We start from the raw sequence: 19,034 nt of genomic DNA on the forward strand, positions 1-19,034 counted from the left end.
TCACAAAGAACAACTATTAATATTTTGTGAACAATTTGTGTAAGCTCTTTATGTAAAAATTATGTTCTATTCATAATAACTATTCATTTGTCTCAGTTTATGTGCCCTGTAATGGATTAGACCCTGGGAATACTGTGGTCAATGTAATAACTATCATGTCCTTGATATCAGAAAAATAATGGTACTTCTGTCTTATTTTTTCTACTATTTTATGTTTTTGTCAGTTGTTTTTAGATCATAGTAAATTAAAGAATCTTTAATAATATAACTTTGGTTGTTTAAAATAAGTACCTTTATCAAAAATAGAACCCATTCTTAATAGAAATTTGTATAGAATTTTATTAAATGCCTACTTTGTGCCTCTAAGTGATCTTATCATTTTTTTTTGGTTATTGTATTTTTTCTGTGCACATGGAACACATAATGTGTGATTTTTAAAATTTAATTAAGAAATTAAAATTTCTTCAAGTTGGAAAGAATTTACATATCTTAATTTATGTATCTCTTAAATTTTGGAAATATTTTATTGATAATTTTTTGTTTCTTTTTTAGTTTGGTCTTTTCTATTCTACTTCTTGTGCTGTTGTTTTTAATAGGAAATCACCTATGACCTTATCATTTATTTTCATATTTTTAAAAATATTCACTAGTTTATCTATTCTAATCTCCAGTTTGCTTCTCATTTCTACTTATGTGATTTCTAGGGATATAAAGATTTTACTGTTTTTATCAAAGAGTTGTCTCTTATATGTATTCATCTTATCAATGAATGTATGTTTTTAGTTTATTAAATTTTACTCTTTATTTTATTTACATTTTCCTGTACTTTCCTGAAGTTATTATTTTTTTTTAATTTATTTTTTTGGTGGAGCAACCCTTGGTTGGCCTTGTCAGCTTACAATCTCTTATTTTTAAATTTTTACACCTACAGCACCTGGTCTTCCTAGGTGGTCTCCCATCCAAGTACTGTCCAGGTCCGACCGAGATCAGAAGGGCTTGTTCAGAGTGGCATGGCCATAGACCTTTTCTGAAGTTTGAGTTGAAATCTCAGTTTATCATTTTTATTAAAAGTTATGCATTTATCACAGTGTATGAGTTTGGCTTAATCCAGTAGGTTAAAAATTTCAGGATCCTAAATAATCTCTTGTGTTTCAATTTGCTTTTATACATAGTTGTTATTTTGTTTTCATTGGACACCCTAGAAATTGAATTTTGATTCAAGAATATAGACTTGAGTTTTAAAAAATGATTAAATTTTAAGTTTTTAAAAAAATATTTAACATTAGCTTTGCTTTTATATACATACCATAGACAATTAATTGACCAGAAAATTGACCGCATTTTTTAGGACATGAAGGTCTGTTATTTTACTTTGTTTTGTTGATTACATCCTTTGTTTCCTTCTGTCATTGCTGCATTTGCACACTGCGTCTGTATGACTTTGTGACTGCCTTGCTTCCTTTCCTCTTCCTGCTCTTGGCAGAAATGTTCACTTCTCAGTTTATGTCTCTTCCCAACCGATTTTAGAACTGAGATTCCCAGCACTCATTCTTTCCTTTCTTGCTTTATATTCTGTATAGTGCTCTGCAGCATGTGAAAAGTATTTGTGTTTATGTTTTGTATGTGTGTCTTTCTCCCTAGATTGTAAGTTCAAAGGAGACAGAGAATTTTGTCACCGTCATTCATTGCCTGGGTGCCAAGATTAATTCTTGGCATGGAGTAGACACACAGTAAATATTTGTCTAATTAATAATTGAATGTGATTCTTTTCGATTGATTTCTCCTTTTATGTCTCAGTTTTTATCTTGATTTTATTTATTACTACCTGACGGAAGATGTTATTTTATTACAACACATAGTTTTATATTTTTCCTTTAATCTCGACACTCAATAATATTGCTTTCTTTGTTTTTTTTTAAATACAGTTTTGTTGAATATCTCCTTTAAAATTTTCGCTGCCTTCTTTTGGTTTATACATCTTGAAAGCAATAAGCAACATGTTGGATTTTGGTTTTTGTTTTATTACAAACTGAGTGTATATATTTTTTAATAGATGCGTGGCCAACCCTCCCACCCCTGAGTTTCTTTCAATAAGTTGAAGTAACTTGCTTTTGTTTTGAATTTATATTACTAAGTTCTTTTTTTTTTTTGAATTTGAGAACCTGTATGATGGTTTTAAATCTATGAATCCTTAAGAATTATAATTAGTTACTTCTGAAGTATGGATCATGATTTGTTTCCTTTTAGATCTCCATATGATTTGGAACATAATCTCTGTACTAAACCATTTCTCGTGACCTATTTCTATGTTGCATCCACATTTTTAATCCTATTATTATTATTATTATTCTCTAAATGCAGTATATTTTGTTTGATTCATTCCTCTCTGCTACAACACATGCTTCTTTTTTAGTGAACTACTCCTCTCAGCTCTGCATCCTAGCTTCATCCTATTTTGCTTTCAAGATTCAGCTCAACTATTTTCTCTGTGACACCTTCCATAACTCTCCAGCAAATCTTAGATGTTTGTCCTGTGTGTTTTTGTGGTTATGTGTGTATATTTCTAGTCATTTTCTTTTTATGATTCAGCTTGTTTTCCACAGCCCCTGACATATTATGTGCTCAATTAATCATTGTTATCTAAATTTTTTCTTTTCTACTTCCTCAATATTATTTTCTTTTGTTTTCTTATGAGGTAGATGCAGTTTTTGTTCGGTATACTCCAGACTTACTTTCCTTTGGTTTCTTGGGAATAAATGATTTAATTTTTATGAGTTTTTTTTAGTGCACAGGGGCCTGATTTGTTTCAACATGTACTCCACTTCAGAATATGAGCAATTTTTGATCTTGATATTTTTTATCCTATCCTCACCCCTTTATTCACTCTTTATAGCTGTTTACTTCATTTTTAGACAAGTGCTGATTCCTCTCACAGGGCTTTATTACTACTCTTCCATATCTTAATGCCCCAGTTTCAGGTACTTTTTTATCTTGTCCTTTCATCCTATGAATTATGCCCTCCATTTTTCTCTGTAAGAAATACTACTTGGATTTCACATCATCAAATTCACGAAAATTAAAAGTTGTTGGAGAGAATGTGGAGAAGTGGACCCTCTCTTGAAGAACATTCATTTTTTTTCTATTTGTTCATATTTTTTCTTTTGGAGTTTCTATTTGGAAATTTTCATTTTTATCCTAGCATCTTCCATTTTCATATTAACCTTAATGTACTTCATTCACTTTATTTCTCTGACAATTTTTGCTCAGTTTTTCTTTACTTTTCCTACACAGCTTTTTCAGTTGGGTCAGGATGTTATTTTTGTTTGTTTTCTTATTAACTCATTAGGCCTTAGAGACCTATGTTAAAAGAGACTTTTTTAAAGTCATTTCTCATATGTCCTCCTACTTATGTTGACCCTAAATTTGTTTTGGGGAAAGAGGTGAATAGGCCTGCCTCAAGGTTTTACTGAAGGTTCCACCTTTCATTAATTTTGTAATCAAGTCAAAATTAATAGAATTTCAAAAATTATTTTGACAGTAGAATCCATCTCTTTATACTACTAAAGTCATGCTTAGTGAGAATGGTGGACTATATGAAGTAGAGTCATTTAGGTTTCTAGCTGACAAATCCTTTATCATTGCAGAAATAGATACCCACATATGTTAAGATCAGTTGTTCTTTAAATATTCTGTCATATTTTCATGATTTTCTTACTGATCTCATTACTTTTAATATTATAGAATGTTTTATTTTCTTGCACATCCTTTGAAACTTATGCTTTTTGAAAACTATAGGAAATAGTTATTAAAAAGTAAATCCTTCCCCAAAATCAACTGTTTTTGTTTTCCTATATGCCCTGAAGACTTTATGTTTTTGCATATGTAAATAAGTTTACAAAATAGAATAAAGCAACTGTTTTCGATAATATTATATTTTAAATTTAAGCCATGTTAATTACTAGCTAACTTAGTTAGGCAACAAAAGGATAAATTTATCATTTCTCAAATGATTTGATTGTCTAACTAGAGAAATTAAAGAGAATCATTAAACTGTTAATGCTACTATGAGTCAGTAATATTACTAGATATGAACTAAATAAACAAAATCAATAGCTTTTTATTTTACCAGCAACAATATATCAAAAAACATGATTACATCCTAGTTAGAATAACAAAATATTATAATGTACTTCATAGTAAATGTAACAAAAGATATGCAATAATTTGTGGATTAAAAGATTCTAAAGAAGATCTAAATAAAGAACAGCTATATACATTACCAAATGGGAAGACTCAATATTATAAAGAATTTAAAATTCCCTAAATTAATTTATAAATTTGATGCAGAAATAAAACAACAAAACCAAGAGTGTTTGCATGAAACTTGACAGAATGATACTAAAATTAATTGAAGAAGTAGATTTAATGGATTCAGCTGGATTAATTATAATGCTGTGATATTTGAATGGATAGAGAACAGACCGTCCAAACAGTTGAAAGACCACAGAAAGAACTTCCTGTGCATGGGAATGTGATTTTGACATTGTATTACAAATCTCTATGGAAAGAGGCTATTCAAAAAGTAATGGTGGGGCAGTATGGTAAAAATAAAATTATATTCCTGTAAATAAATTCTGGATGAATTGGAGACATATATTTTAAAGAGAGATTTTTAAACTTTTAGGAGAAAATATAGAAAAGCATCTTTATGATGTTGGATATTGGGAATGGCTTTTTTTTTTTTCAACAAGAGTCAAAACACTCGAAGCTGTAAAGGAGAAGAGTGATAAATTTAACTAGGTTAAAAAATGTAAATGTATGTATAGGAAAATATACCTTAAACAAAGGTAAAAGACAAGCTATAGAATATGAGAATACATTTAGACACACATGTCTAATGAAGGATTAATATCCATGGCAAATAAAGAAGTCCTGCAAATCAGTAACAAAGAAGACAAAGACCTAGGAGAAAAATGGACAAAACATAGGTCGATAAGACCAATAACAAGTTAAAATTCTCACTTGTTATCAGAGGAATGCTGGTGCAAGCAACAAGATAACATACCATCATACTGATAATAATTTAAAGGCAAAGATGTGGCAGCAGGTGCTGTTTTTTTCTGTTACTGTGGGATTGTAAAATTGTTTAAACCGCTTTAGAGAGCTTTTTGATAGTATCTAATAATGTTGAAAGATGCTGCAACTCAAGGTTTCAACAGTTCCCATTCTTGAGTCCTCTAGAGAGACTTTTATACATGTTCCCAAAGATGAGACAGGTATAGCCATTCTATGATTGTAATAGGAATAAATTGGAAATAACCTAGATTAATTGACAAACTCTAGTATATACACAGAATAGAAAACATACAGAGGTTACTATAAAGGACCTATATCTTTTTGTATTACCATGAATAAATCTGAAAGACAGTTTTCTGTGAAAAAAATGAAGTTGCAAAAGGATGTGTTCCAAATGATTCCATCTGTATAGATTTCATAAACATAAAAGTATTTATGAGAAGGGTACATTGCATCTTTAGGATAGAAGTTTCTCTGGAGAGGCTGAGAGAAGAATCCGATTGAAAGTTGATATTTAGATGTATTTATAACATTTTATATATTGGTGATCTGAAGCAAATTTGGCAGAATATTAATATTTATTAAATCCGGATGATGGGTACTAAGTATCTCTAAGTTTTGCATATTTCAAATATTTTATAACTGAAGTTTTCAGTTTAGATTAATAGCACTGTAGTCCCCAGTTAAACACGTGCTGCAGTTACATCCTTCCTTTCCCCAAGCTCTACCCCAGTGTTATTAAGAGAATCTAAAAAGATACAAATATACAAGGACAGATAAGAGGAAAAGAAATAAGAGCAGATTAGCATTAACACCGTTTTGGTCAGCAGAGAAATGGATGTATTGTAACTAAGTGATGTGGAGAGAACTGAATGTGAATGCCTTAACAGAGAGATTCTAGAAAATGTTGACCCCATACAAGCCCAGAATTGGAAGCTTCAGGTAACTGGGAAGATTGGACTAAGAAGTGGGACTGGTTGTAGGTAGATAGTTGGGTCCCTTCCCTAATTTGGAGCACTGATAAAAGCTCTGGGAACAGGGAGGAATTATTTGAAACATTTTTGCTGAGCCTGGTTCCTTGAATGCCAGAAGCCAGGCAGGAAATGGAACCAGTCCTCTCGAAAGAAACTGAGTGGATTCTAAAAATGACCTACAAACACTGGCATTTTGGGGCCCCCCACTATAGAGGGAAAACCCTCTCTCTGATGTAAGCAGGAAAGGAATTTATGGAAACAATATTTAGTGACTTGCAGAATCACTGGGAATGCTGTAGAACTAGACTTGTAAAATGAGTAAGAACAGGGGATGCCGAGAGGCCGAGCCAGCACTCAAATTACACGAGAAAGCTGGCATGGTGCTTCCCCTGAGCACTTGATGTCCCATTTGATGTCCAGCTTAGCATTGCCACTACCAGCACTTTATCGAGGGTGCCGCCGCTGTGTACTGTAGCCACTGCTGCTCCTAACTTCTGTGTAAATGGATCGCTGCCCCCTGCTCTCTCCAGACAACCGCTTTTCAATTCAGAGTCCAGGATGTGCGTATCTTAACTGGCTGAGGGGCAGGTTGCATGTCTGTGCCCTGTATATAAGAATGGCTGGTTAAGAGATGATGTGGCATTTTTAGCTTCTATTTTGGAAGAGAGACTCTATATAAGGCAAAGAATTTCCCTAGATATAGGAAGAGAGCTCAGAGACTAAACAGATGCTAGGCAGCCGTAATTATATTTTTCCCTCTATCCAGTATTCCTAAGTAAACCAACTGGGTTTCTATCCAGTCTTCTGTAGAAGAGTCCGCATAGTAGTCAACAAGCCCTGCCCCCACACAGATATTAAATATAAAAGGATAGCCAGTGATAGCAGACATGAACAAAAGCCTTCCATGTCAGACAGTGCTTACCACAAACAGAAGAAAAGCAAACTGGGAAACTATAAACACTAAATATGAAAAGAAAACTTTATTGCAAAAATATTGCAATCATGAAACAAGAATAAAATTTTTCTTTTAATGGAAAAAACAGAACACAAAATTTCTTCAAAGTTGAGCACAAGGGTCCATGTGAAAAATTAAATTGGTTGGAAAATGAAGTTCAAAAAATTCTCTCTAGTACATAAAAAAGAAAAAGAAATAGAAGGTGGGGGAGAAAAGAAACTATTCAGGAGATCCAGTATCCAATAAATAGAACATTTACAAAGTGATAGAAAAAGGGAAGAAAATTATTTAAAAAAAAAAATGAAATAAAATTTCACTTAACTGAAAGAGGTATATTTTTTTATTGAAAAGGCCCACTGGGTGTCTCTGTACATGGACCATAAAAAAGACCCTCAGAAAGGCCACTCCAGTATTGAAGAAGTGACCCTAAAAAATTCCTGAAAAAGAACATGTAATGTATAAAAAAACATGAATCTCAGTATCATTAGATGTTTCAGTTCCAACAGTGGAAGCTAGAAGATAGTGAAGTAATACCTTAGAAGGTCTAATGGTAAATGTTTTACTACCTAGAGTTCTCTACCCAGCCAAATCATCAAGTCAGTTTAAGGCTAAATGTGCCAGGGCTAAACACTGTTACCACCTATTTTCAGGCAGTTGCTGAATGAATGTAATGGCCCATCAAAAGGAGGAATTAAACTGAGAGGAATATACAAGGTCAGGGAAGCATGGGATCCATCCCAGGAGAGGAGGGAAGGACCTGCCAAGATGAGGATAATGGGCTGTTTCTGTGGCTACCTGTGCAGTGGACCCGGAGATCAGCCGGGCTGGATTGATGTATGAAGATGGAGAGCTCTAGGAGAGAGAGGTCTCCAGGAAAGAGAAATGGAGTTGATAGGACGTCTGTCGCTTTTGACTTTGTAGGAAACAGCAACAAGAAGAATTTTTTTTTCTTCTCGTTGAGTTTAGGAAGCATTAAAGGTAGATACATAGGAACTAAGTAAATAAGGGGGAAGTGAAGCAATAACTCCAGGAAAAGTAAAGTAAGCAAGTGAGCAAATATAGCCATAGCAACATAAATCCTGATTTTATGCGTGCGCACACGCGCGCACACACACACACCGCTGGCTATGTGATATAACACACATACACATATATACATGTATACATACATATCTACGTAGAAAGGAAAAGGGAAGTGAGGGGGCTTACTGGAAACATGCCTATTTCTCATCTTCCAAAACAGAACTTCAACAGAGAGTAAGATTGATAAATGAAGAAATAGCGTATGAACGCGTTATTTAGGAATATAGAAGCAGTGCTATGAATTGAAAGTGGTTGCCCCTGGGCGTGAAGAAGATGAAGTAAAGCCCTACTGTTTGCTTTTTGGTTTTGGTTTATTTTTTTCCTTATATGCCTATAGTGAGTGCTATTTGTCTTTAGCATAGGCATTACTTTGATAAAAACATACATGAAAACTAAATAAATAGCACTTAGTGAGTTACTCTGTACCAAAGTTTTTCCTCCTCATAGATTGTAAAACCACTTCTCAGCGTTTGTTGTACCACTTGTTATTTTGTTCAGATGTGGTTGACATCCATCATTAAGCCTTCACCAAGGACCAAGTATCCTAAAGCTGAGTCTGTGCAGTCCTGGCTTGAAGCTCTTGTGGTTTAGTGAGCGGCACAGCAGAAAGCCTTGAAAAATCAAGATGTTCTATATGATTATCTTTTGGGCACCAAAGATATGGGGGGAGTATTGGGGACTTTAAGACAGAGTCGATTCTAATAGCTTATAAGGAATGGAAATCCTGGCAGAGCTGCTGCGGGGGAGGAGCGGGGGCTGCTGCAGGAATGAAGATTGCAGAGAGCTGGTGTGGGTGTGAGGAGCAGGCCTGGGGCTCGCCAGCGGAAATCCCTTCCGCTTCTGGACAACCATGCATTTCCAAATGTGGAAAGAGAGATTGCAGAGCCCGACAATATGGATGATTTCTGGTTTACCCACCATTTTTTTCCCCCCCGAAAGGATTCTACCAATTTCCAATGCAGGTAGTAACACAAGGGCGTCTGTTTTACTCTGTAGGCCGTTAACAGTGAGTGCTGGCATGCCTAGACCTTTTCCCAGTAGGTGTACAGTGATGCAGTGTTGTTTTGACCTGTACGTATTTGTCGCTTATTGTACTCATGATTGTTATAACATCAGTTAAGATTTTTCTTGCGTTTGTGTTCTGTTAAAAGAGTTTTTCTTACTCCAACATATTCTTTCTTTTAAACCTGTTTAAACTACAGTTTTGTCAAAAAAAAAAAAAAGTCAGGTTATTTTGTCAGAACAGTTCAATCCGACAGCCCCTCAGCAGAGCTGATGTTAGAAGGTAACAATGCGTAGTGAAATCACAATTTCTTTAAAGTAGAAAATCCTTATCTTGATTTTTAAAATCACCAGTCTTCTCAAGGGATGCTGTAAAAAGGGTAACGTGGCAGAAGATGAGGTGGGTTGTGTACAGCTTTCTGGAAGAGACTATAACCAAATGCATTCCTGAAGGAGGAGAAAGAGGAGAAACGGGGTGGGTAGGAATCAGCCAAGAGAAGGAGGGAAGAGAACTGTATGAAGTTGCGTTCCAGCAGAGGTTGCCACTTGCTTTCTCCTGGAGGCTCATGAGTGCATTCCAGTGCATTCCAGTGCATTCCAGTGCGTTCAAGTAATTGCAGCTGATTCTCTTTCCCTTTGACTGGAGCCGAAGGTTCAGAGTGAAAAGAGAGTCGTCTGTTAATAATGGGGATCTGTCATCCACTTGGGAAATTCTTCTTTTATCCTGAAAGCAGAGGGCAGCTATTGTGAGGTTTTAAGCAAGAGAGTGTAAGTGTTGTGCTCGCATGCATGCACTTTATAAACATTCAGTACTCAATAGGCAAATGATCAAATTTTAAAGCAAGTGTGCATGCAAACATACCATTCCTGTTAAAGGGTTTATTTCACTTTGCCACAAAAATGAAAAGGATGGCCAAGGAACAAAAGAAGACAGTCTGCTCCAAGGTTTTATCTTTGAACACTTTGTTAGTTTGCATTTTGCTTACTTTTTTCCTAGTTTGTAAGTGAAAGTTTATCTAATAAAGTTAATAAATTTGTGAGTGAAATCTCATTTAGAAATCAGAGATTTTTTTTTTAAGTTTGGGGGAGTAGATAAAAATAATTTTATTTGAAGATTATATATAATGTATATATATATTTGTACCTGTACATAATTAGTAAAAGAAAACCAAAGCACCAGAAATCTGCAAGAATGTGGTGTGCATTGAATTAAAATGATTTCATTTGCTCTTGTCTTAATTTGTGTTGACAAGTTGCCAGAAACATTTGTATAGGGCTCCTATTTTCAGAGCCAGGATATATATAAATGGTTCAAAATGTTCAGTTGTGAAGCATTTCATCAAGTATTTATGTCAGCTTGGCAAGGGATGGTCCTCTGCCTTTCCAAAACATAAGTAGATTCTTTCATTCTTCATCGTCCACTTCTCTACCTTTCTTTTCTGGTTCTGTTAAGTACTGGATTAAGTCTCTTCAGAAATAAGCTAGTCTTGTGCACCGATTTCTTTATCTCCTGTGTTTATTCAATGCCTGTCTTATTGTGTGTGTGTGCCCAACCAACACACAATGTCTGGAAGAATATGAAAACTCTTAGGGGTAGCTACCTTTGAGCTTAGAATATCCGGAAGGAAAGAAATATCTTTTACTTTTTCTTCACTATTTCAGTTTTTTTTTTTTTTAAATAAAAGCATATAATTCAACTTCAAAAAAGGAAGCAGCAATTGGGGAGACTTTCGTATGGGAGAAGAATTATTTGAGGGTAAGAGATAAAGATGATCTTGCCCAATATTAATTTGATGGCAGGAATTTTTAAATTCTGGGTTTTGTTGTCTCTCCCACCTATGCTGTACTGACCAGCCCACCTCCCGTTTTCCTGTGAATGTGTTTACTTTGCTAGGATTTTTGAGAACTGACTCAATTGTATATTGGTTTACCTTTTAGTTATTTCATTGTGGTGGTGCCTTTACAGCTCTAACCGATTCACTTCATGTTGCTCTGTTAAGAGATTTGCTCATTTTTGTGGCTGTTTTTCATGCCCTTTGATGGTGAGTGGATAGAAGGAAGGAAGGTCAAACAGATTATTTTTCATTCACTGCTGTTGTGAAGGCTCTTTATGGAAGAAAGATAAAGCTGAAATCTATATTAAATTTTCATTATGTGGATTTTTTTTGATATGTCTCCCTCAACACTGATATTTATAAATAACCATAAATATATTTTAGATTACAATATTAATTCTATTAATTTATCAGTTAATTTCTAATTCATCTTAACTGAGACCATGTGACTTGTTTGTAATGATTCCATTTCAGGGACACTGAATTTAAGTGCTTTGGGGATAAGAATTGGATGGATCTCTGTCCTCGAGAATCTAATAATCTGAGAAGAAAAGGCCCAAGCACATATAGAGTGAATCATGGAACTTCAGAAAGTATTGGGAGAGGCAATTTTAGGAGGCTGAATGCTCTGGTGCAAGGAACACGGATGGGTCAGACCCTGAGAACAGTGCTCTAGTCTCTTCTGAGCTGCAGCGTGTTCATTCACAAACTGGGGTGGATAGTCCCTCCCTGCAGGTGGCTGTGGGAATAAATGAGGTCGTGTACGGTAACTGCATAGTGGATACTCAAACTGTAGTTACAACTGATGGCAGCAGATTGAACAACAGCGTGGTGTAACAGATAAGGTAGGAGTCAAGGAGTGAGGAGATCTGGCTTCAGCTGTGCCCTCGGCTGTTTAACCTTTGGTGGACTTAGTTTCTGGCCGTGAGAGACCATATGTGGAAAATCAAGGGTTCGGATGAGGTCTTCTTTCTAATAACTCACTATTTTAAATTCTGAAGGTAGGGTCAGAGTGGAACACCCCAGTTCAGGTTCAGTTGTCCACTAGGGCTTTATGGCAAGGTGCCACAGTTTGTCTAGGGCAGACCTATTTCCTGCTGTTATAGGAAGAAGGAAACGTTTTGGAGTCAGATACCACTTAGTCCTGAATTCCAGGCCTGAATCACAATAATGGGGCTGCAGCTGAGGAGCCACTGAAGGTTCCCGAAAGATAACTGACATGACCACTGTAGCTTTTTAAGGAAGTTAATCATCAGTATTTTTTCACTACTGCATGTATTTCCGCTGAGTGTAGAGATTTGTGTCTGGGTTGGAGTCAGAAGTGATACTCAGGCTATAAAAGGGAGGCATTTTTTTTCTTTTCTAATGTATTTTCAAAGTAGTTTTTCTGCCATAAATTCTCTAGCTGCCATCCCAGTATTCATTGAGAGAGGGAGCCCGCTAGGTAGTTAGTTCTTTGTTATGAAGCAGATGTAGTCTGCTTACCTTGCTGAAAATGGAGACACTCACCTCATAGGGTGCTTGTGAGTACTGAAGGAATGAACAGGGGTCACAGTGAAATGGATGACAGGGTCCTACTTCCTCAGAGCTCTGTAGGGACAGAGTTTATATTCAGAAATAAGAGTACAATGAAACAGACAAATAAACCATCTGCAGTCAGCATTTAAGGAAATGCTAAGGCAATGTGGAGTGATTTTATGTTTTAATTTTTTTTCTTTCAAGCTCTTGGTCTTTGGGTGATAGTTTAAAATCTGCTAAGTGAAATATGGTTGCTGTCGATATTAATCATGATTAATAGCGATTTAGGTATTAGAGTTATGCATAGAAGGAGCTTTATGTTCACCCATTCTTCTTACTAATGTGACTTTTTGCTCTTTTCCTAAGCTAAATTTAAATGTGCTTCTTCAAGTGCCCTTTCTTAAATCTTTTTTGGAATGCAAATACTCAAATGAGAAAACCACGATGTCTTTTAATAAGCCATTCATGACGTTCTGTCTTATACAGACGTGAGAGTGGAAATATTCCCTCTTTGTCTCCTCTGATAGTGCAAGCAGGAAAGTGCTTAAATAGCCCTTTGCTGGCAGCCTGAAAAGTTGTCTTAGTGATGCAGGTTCTCAGGCGGTGATTATCATATATGGATCCGAGGCATTTTCATGGCTTATCTAATTTAAATCTGACTTAAAACACTTCAGACCATCTCTATCCCTTCTGACCTCAGAGGAGAAAGTCAATATTACTAGAATCTTCTCCAGGTTAAATATACAGTTGTGATTCCTTGAGCCATCCATGCCTGATAGCACTTTAATAATGCTCTCCTGAATGTTGCTCCTAAGTGTGGTGACCGTCTTCAAGTTTAGCCCCAATCTCTGCCGAAGGAGGATTGTGAGGACAAAAGGTAAGATGTACACGTACAGGGGAAAGTAGATGTGTCTTAGGAAAGGGGACCAAGTAATGATGGCTCAGTCTATGCTTGGGTTAGGCAGCCTCACCTGATTTTCCAGGTCATTGCAACCTTGTGAAGGGGCGAAATGAGACTCTTGGGCGTGAGGGGACTTTTATGTCAATATTAAGTATAAAGAAAGCATCTATAAATGAGGAAATACAAATAATTGTGTTAATCATCTGTGAGGTAGTTATTTAAATCCTATAAATACCACTAATCTTATAATCTTTAGTACTTATACTCTACGTAGCCCTCTTTGATTTCATTTTAATCAGGGGATTTGGCACAAGATAATCTCATTGGAAGGACCTGACATCTGTTGAATTTTGACTTCTTTGGTGATTTGAATGGTTGGAGGTTTAACATAGTATAGTATTTTATAATTAATATTCAAATGTGTGCTCATTATACTACATTCTCAAATCATATTTTTTTTACTTTTTTTTAGCAGCAGAAGGGTGGGTTTATTTTTTTTCCCTTCTGATTATAAAAGTTATATATACTAATTTTAAAAAATACATAATATAAACAAATATAAAAAACAGAAATTATTCATAATTCAGTTATCTAAAGGCAATCCTTTGGTGAAATTTTCTTGTCTTATTTGTATATCTATATGTAACTTTTTTAAAAACATAGCTAAATTTGTAATGTACATACATATTTGTTTGTATCCTGAATTCTTCTGAAACTAGGCCTGCTCGTCACCAGTCACACTCAGTAGGACACAGTATAAAAATATTCTTTTTTTTTTTAAATGTATTCATGGTCAAATCAATTAAGAAATCGCTTAGATTAATGAAGTTAGTATTTGGGTTTTTTTTTTTAACTGCAGATGTCATGGAGCCTTTAATATACTAACGTGTTATCTTGTCATAAAGGAGGTGACGTGCAGTGTGTCCTGCCTAATTTAATTATGGAACTTTTTTGTACATTAATAACTTGAAGAATTTGAAGCACAAGTTGGGAAACATTTCTCCCTGTATACTGGACATTTATCGGTTGTCTGCCCTGGTGTCCACTTCTCACATTCCCTTTTCCCTAGCTCATGCTTGGTAATAAGTTGTTTAGTACTAGATCAGATTTGATAACATGGTGTTGGTGAATACATTTTTAATGTATTTTAAATGACTATTAATGTACAAATTAGTACATTAAAAACACTCATCGGCTTCATTGATCTGAGCTGATCTCTTGATACCCTGGGGCCAGACACGGACTCTCTCAATGCCCCTGATGAGTTGGTGAGCTCCAGCTTCTTTTCCTTGAAAGTTTTAGTTTATTGCCCCTCAAATACTTATTATTTTTCCTCTAATAATTCTGATTCACTGTTACCTTTCTACTTATTATCTTTTACTCTACTTTCTAGAGGTACTTTCTACCTCTGACCTTTAAGCTCCTCAAACCTAGCTCTTTGACATTAAATAATTGCTTATTACATATGGTTAGTCATATTTAAGTATAAGAGATTAATATTCACATTTATTTCTGTTCTTCTTTATTTTGCCCGCTGTTGAACATTTCACTGTTCATCAACAATTCTACCATGTAACTTGATTTATACCTTCTTTATTGTATTACCCCTCTTTTGCCATCAAGCTTTCTGTCAAATATTCATGTGTTTCCTTCACTCTCAGATTTACAAAGTATCTTTAAGCTTTACCAGGCCATCGAAATGTAACTTTCTTCACTGAACTTTTTCAGTTAAGAGGATGGGTGGGAGGCATATTATCTTCTCTTTTGATTCTTACTAGGACCAAACAGGCACATTTTAAATTGCTTCCTTACCTCTTAAATCCAAATGTATGTTTTGTATCCATTACTTCTTTATCCAATTGGTTAATTTCAGGATAAGCTATCTGAATACTTTCAAATCAGTGTTCTTTTCCAAATAATGAACATTTGCAGAGCAAAAACTAGATTTATCAAGTCCATTTTCCTTGATCCTTCTCTTTTTTGTTGAAGAGACAGAACGGAAATGAAAGGGCAAAAGCAGTCTAAAAAGTTATGTGCTGATTCATGAAGCTTAAATTATCCATGACATTGCACTGAGATGTTTGTATGGATTTCAAGCTAATTTGAAAGAATGAGACATCCCTTTATCTGAGATGTTACTTTTATGTGATGTGAGTGAAATTTAGGAAAGCCAAGAAGGGCTAAAAAAAAAAATAGTTTGCCTTATTTGGTTTTCTTAGCTAATCTAATGTTCAGACACTGTGAAGTTGTATTTCTGTTTTAAAGTTTTGTTACATTCTAAAGTAAGACTATTTATGGGTATTCTAAATCTATACATTCAACTTCATAAACTATTTACATTGCCATTTTCATAAATACTCTTAATTGTTTAGTTCTGGATTATTTGGGCATTTGAATAGTTATTAATCACTAAATCTTCTTCTGTTCGCCTGAAATAGTCAGAATTGGCCTTGTATTTAAGGATATACCAGTTAAGGAATCTAGCAACATGCCATTTGGGAAGTATTTGATGAGGATTGCTACATCTTTTTGATGAATATACCGTATTATATTATAAATCGTTTCAGGAGAGAAACCGTAGTTGTTTTTTTGGTTGTTTTTTTTTTTCCCCCCCTTCTCATATCTTCTTACATAGCCTCTAAACTATTCTTATGCCCTTGGCAGAAAGAAAGTTTCCCATGGTGTTCTTTTTGTTCTGTTCCTTGAATTATTTATTGTTCTCACTTCCTTACTTCCTATTTATTTCTTGGAAAAAAAATTATTCTTTTCATTTTTCTGCTCATTAATTAATTCATTATAGAAAAAATAGACAAATGAGGAAGATATCAAATGAGCACTTGGCTTAGTTTATCTGGAGTTTATGGGCACGGGTCATGAGTAGAGATTTAAATATAACTGCATAGAGATGATATTTCAAGCTGCAAGTACCCATGACATCACCAGGCAGTACTGGCTACCTACCATGCAGATCTCCTCAATTAATTACATTATTCTGTCTTTGTCCAGTTGCACAGGCAACTGTGATTCAACCAAGTCAACATCCTGCTTTCCAGAGTAATATTTTTACTCCAGTGTACCCATGCCAGCTGTCTCATCCCAAGTCACTTAGTGCTCACATGTTTCCTAATACAAAAAATATGAAGAATGGTAAGAGAAGTAAGCCGCGGATACCACTCGGAATCACCAGCTTTTAAGTGGAGCCCACCAGTGATACTGAAGAGTGAATAAAAGCGAGAGGTGAGAGAGAAAATGAAGAAGATGGTTATCATGGAAGTCTAGAGAAGAGAGTTTCAGGAAGGAGGGAAGGATCAAGACTGTAATGTCTCAAAAAGCCAGAATGAGAAGGACTGTTCTACACCTGTATCTTCCCTCGAAGGGAGGAACTGTTTCCTAAAATATCTCTAGCACCAAGGGTGTGTTTGACACTGAAGAGAATGCAGAGAGATGGGGGCTGATTTAGAGAAGAGGAGGAAGCTCTTCTTCTGGAAGAATGGCATTATCAGAAAAGAATGATAGGTTATGTTGTCATAGACCTTGAGTGATGAAAAGACTTTCAAGTAGTTTGAATCGATCTTCTCATTTTCTGATAGTTTCCAACAACTTATTGAACTGAAAGTGAGATTGGTAGTCTAGTTAAATGGATTTACCACAGACTCACATAGTACTAGAGCTGTAAAATTAAACATGGAACAAGAAAATTTTTTTATATAGCCTGCTCTTTTAACAGATGGCAGTGATGTGCTGTAAATTAGTATTGCTTTTCTGTTTAATTCTCTTGCTTTTTACCACATTTATTGATGCTTAGGCAGGTTTGCTGATAATCAAGAGAGTTGTTAATAATTATCAGCATAGGTTTGCTATTTCCATCAACCCTAAGAAATAGGTTTTAAGTGTTACTGATTTGCCATCGTACAGCCATACCTCGTTTTATTGCACTTTGCTTTAATGTGCTTCACAGATGTTGTGTTTTTCATAAATTGAAGGCAGGACCCTCCTCCAGCAAAAAAGATTACAGCTTGCTTTATTACAATACTCGCTTTGTTGCAGGGGTCTGGAACCAAATCTGCAGTGTCTCCGAGATACACCTGTATTACACACATGAGCGACATCTTTATTTTTTACTACTAATTTAATAAATGCGTAGCATATATATTTCTTATATATGCTAGTCAGTGTTCAAAGTTTATTTTGCACCAAAAGGGATTTGATGCTATAAATAAAGGTTGAGATCGGAAGGAGAGAAAGAGAAGTAAGAAAGAAGATCTTTATTACAGGGAAAAAATTGTCATTTAACTGTCTGTCTTGAACCTCCTCAGTTTTTACAAGTCATTAAACTGTGGGCACAGTCTCCCCCTATGTGCCCATTTATATTTTGAAATAAAAAAAAAAATCATTGAGTTGCTATTATAATCAATAAGTAATTAGGCTTGGCATTTCTTTTAAATTGTGAAGTTTTTATGTTAAAATTTAAAAAAACCAATTAAAACTATATGAAGCAAATGAGATGGTTCTGAAGAGAAGTCTGTAGTGGCGATGGCCAAGCTGGGCATTTCCGCGTCAGTTCAATTTCTTGTATTTTAGTTCTGGCTTTCAGTTTCCTCCTACAATGGATATAACTTCACAGATCCTTAAAAAGACAGTTCTGCAAAAATTATTTTCTAAGGGAAATAAATTGTGGCAAGAATGAGTTTTTATCATGGTAGGGCTGGTGTGTTGGCCTTTTTTTGAGAATGAAAGTTCTGGGAATAATAGGGCATCTATTTTGATTTCTGTGAGATTGTGAAAAATGTTGAAAGCATCTGGTTTTTATAAGAATCTACTTAGAATTCTTTTTTTTTTTAGAATTACTCTTTATACTAGTTATTAGTGTATTCTTTCTTTGAAAGATATTTCATTGAAGTAAACAGTCTCCCCACCCGCCCCCCCCACCTTAATTACAAAATAGCCTTTCTGGTTTTGGTTGTCCAAAGAGTTTTTTCGTTGGAGATGGTGGACCGGTGCTTACTTTCCACTTTGGTTCATTGACTGATTTCCTTCCATTTTATGAGGGGCCCTTGAACCTTAGCTGTGGCCGCATGTGCTGCCTTTGAACGCGGCAGTTAGCACGTTATTCCACTTGAGGGCTTACTGTTCAATAGGAGCCTATAAAGTTCTCAAACATAAAGGAAATCATAGCAATCCGACAGCAGAAGTATCTAGAAAGCTCAAAAGCCAGGTTTAATTAGGTAGCAGCGCAAAACCATTATCCCTGTCACAAAAGGTTGGGGAGGAAGTGCAGGGGTGAGAACAATTGGCATTTATCTGACCGGCTGCCCAGCTCAGCCCAGCCGGTTGGAGCCCAGCTGGAGCTCTGCTGGCCCTGCATTCTGCAGGCAGCATGCAGTTCTTGAAACACCCCTAAATGTTCCAGCCTTTAAATAGCAGCGAGTCTTCCAAAATGATGCTGCGTACTGCAAGGGAAATTAAAGCGGCTGCCTTGGAGGCAGGAAGCCGATGAGCAAGATGCTTAATTATCGTGGAAGTAAGTGCTTGTTACCGCTGCGTGGAGCGCAGGGAGCGCGGGTCGTCCTCGGGGTGTCAGCCGTGATTTGTAGACAATGCAGCCCTGTCAGCACAGTGCTGGTTCAGCAGCATCTTTCCAAACATGGATTTGGCAAGAATTTAAAGGCCACCTCTTGTGTAATTTGTGG

General features: G+C 35.6%; 1 protein-coding gene across 15 annotated transcripts in view; it reads left to right on the forward strand.

Moving 5' to 3' along the window:
• The window catches only part of SIPA1L1 (signal induced proliferation associated 1 like 1), a 321,896-nt gene that overhangs the window by 174,356 nt on the left and 128,506 nt on the right, over positions 1 to 19,034 (forward strand). The window lies entirely within an intron of this gene.

Source organism: Pteropus medius, unplaced genomic scaffold (genome assembly GCF_902729225.1).
Source record: "Pteropus medius unplaced genomic scaffold, Ma_sr-lr_union100, whole genome shotgun sequence".
NCBI classification, from domain to species: domain Eukaryota; kingdom Metazoa; phylum Chordata; class Mammalia; order Chiroptera; family Pteropodidae; genus Pteropus; species Pteropus medius.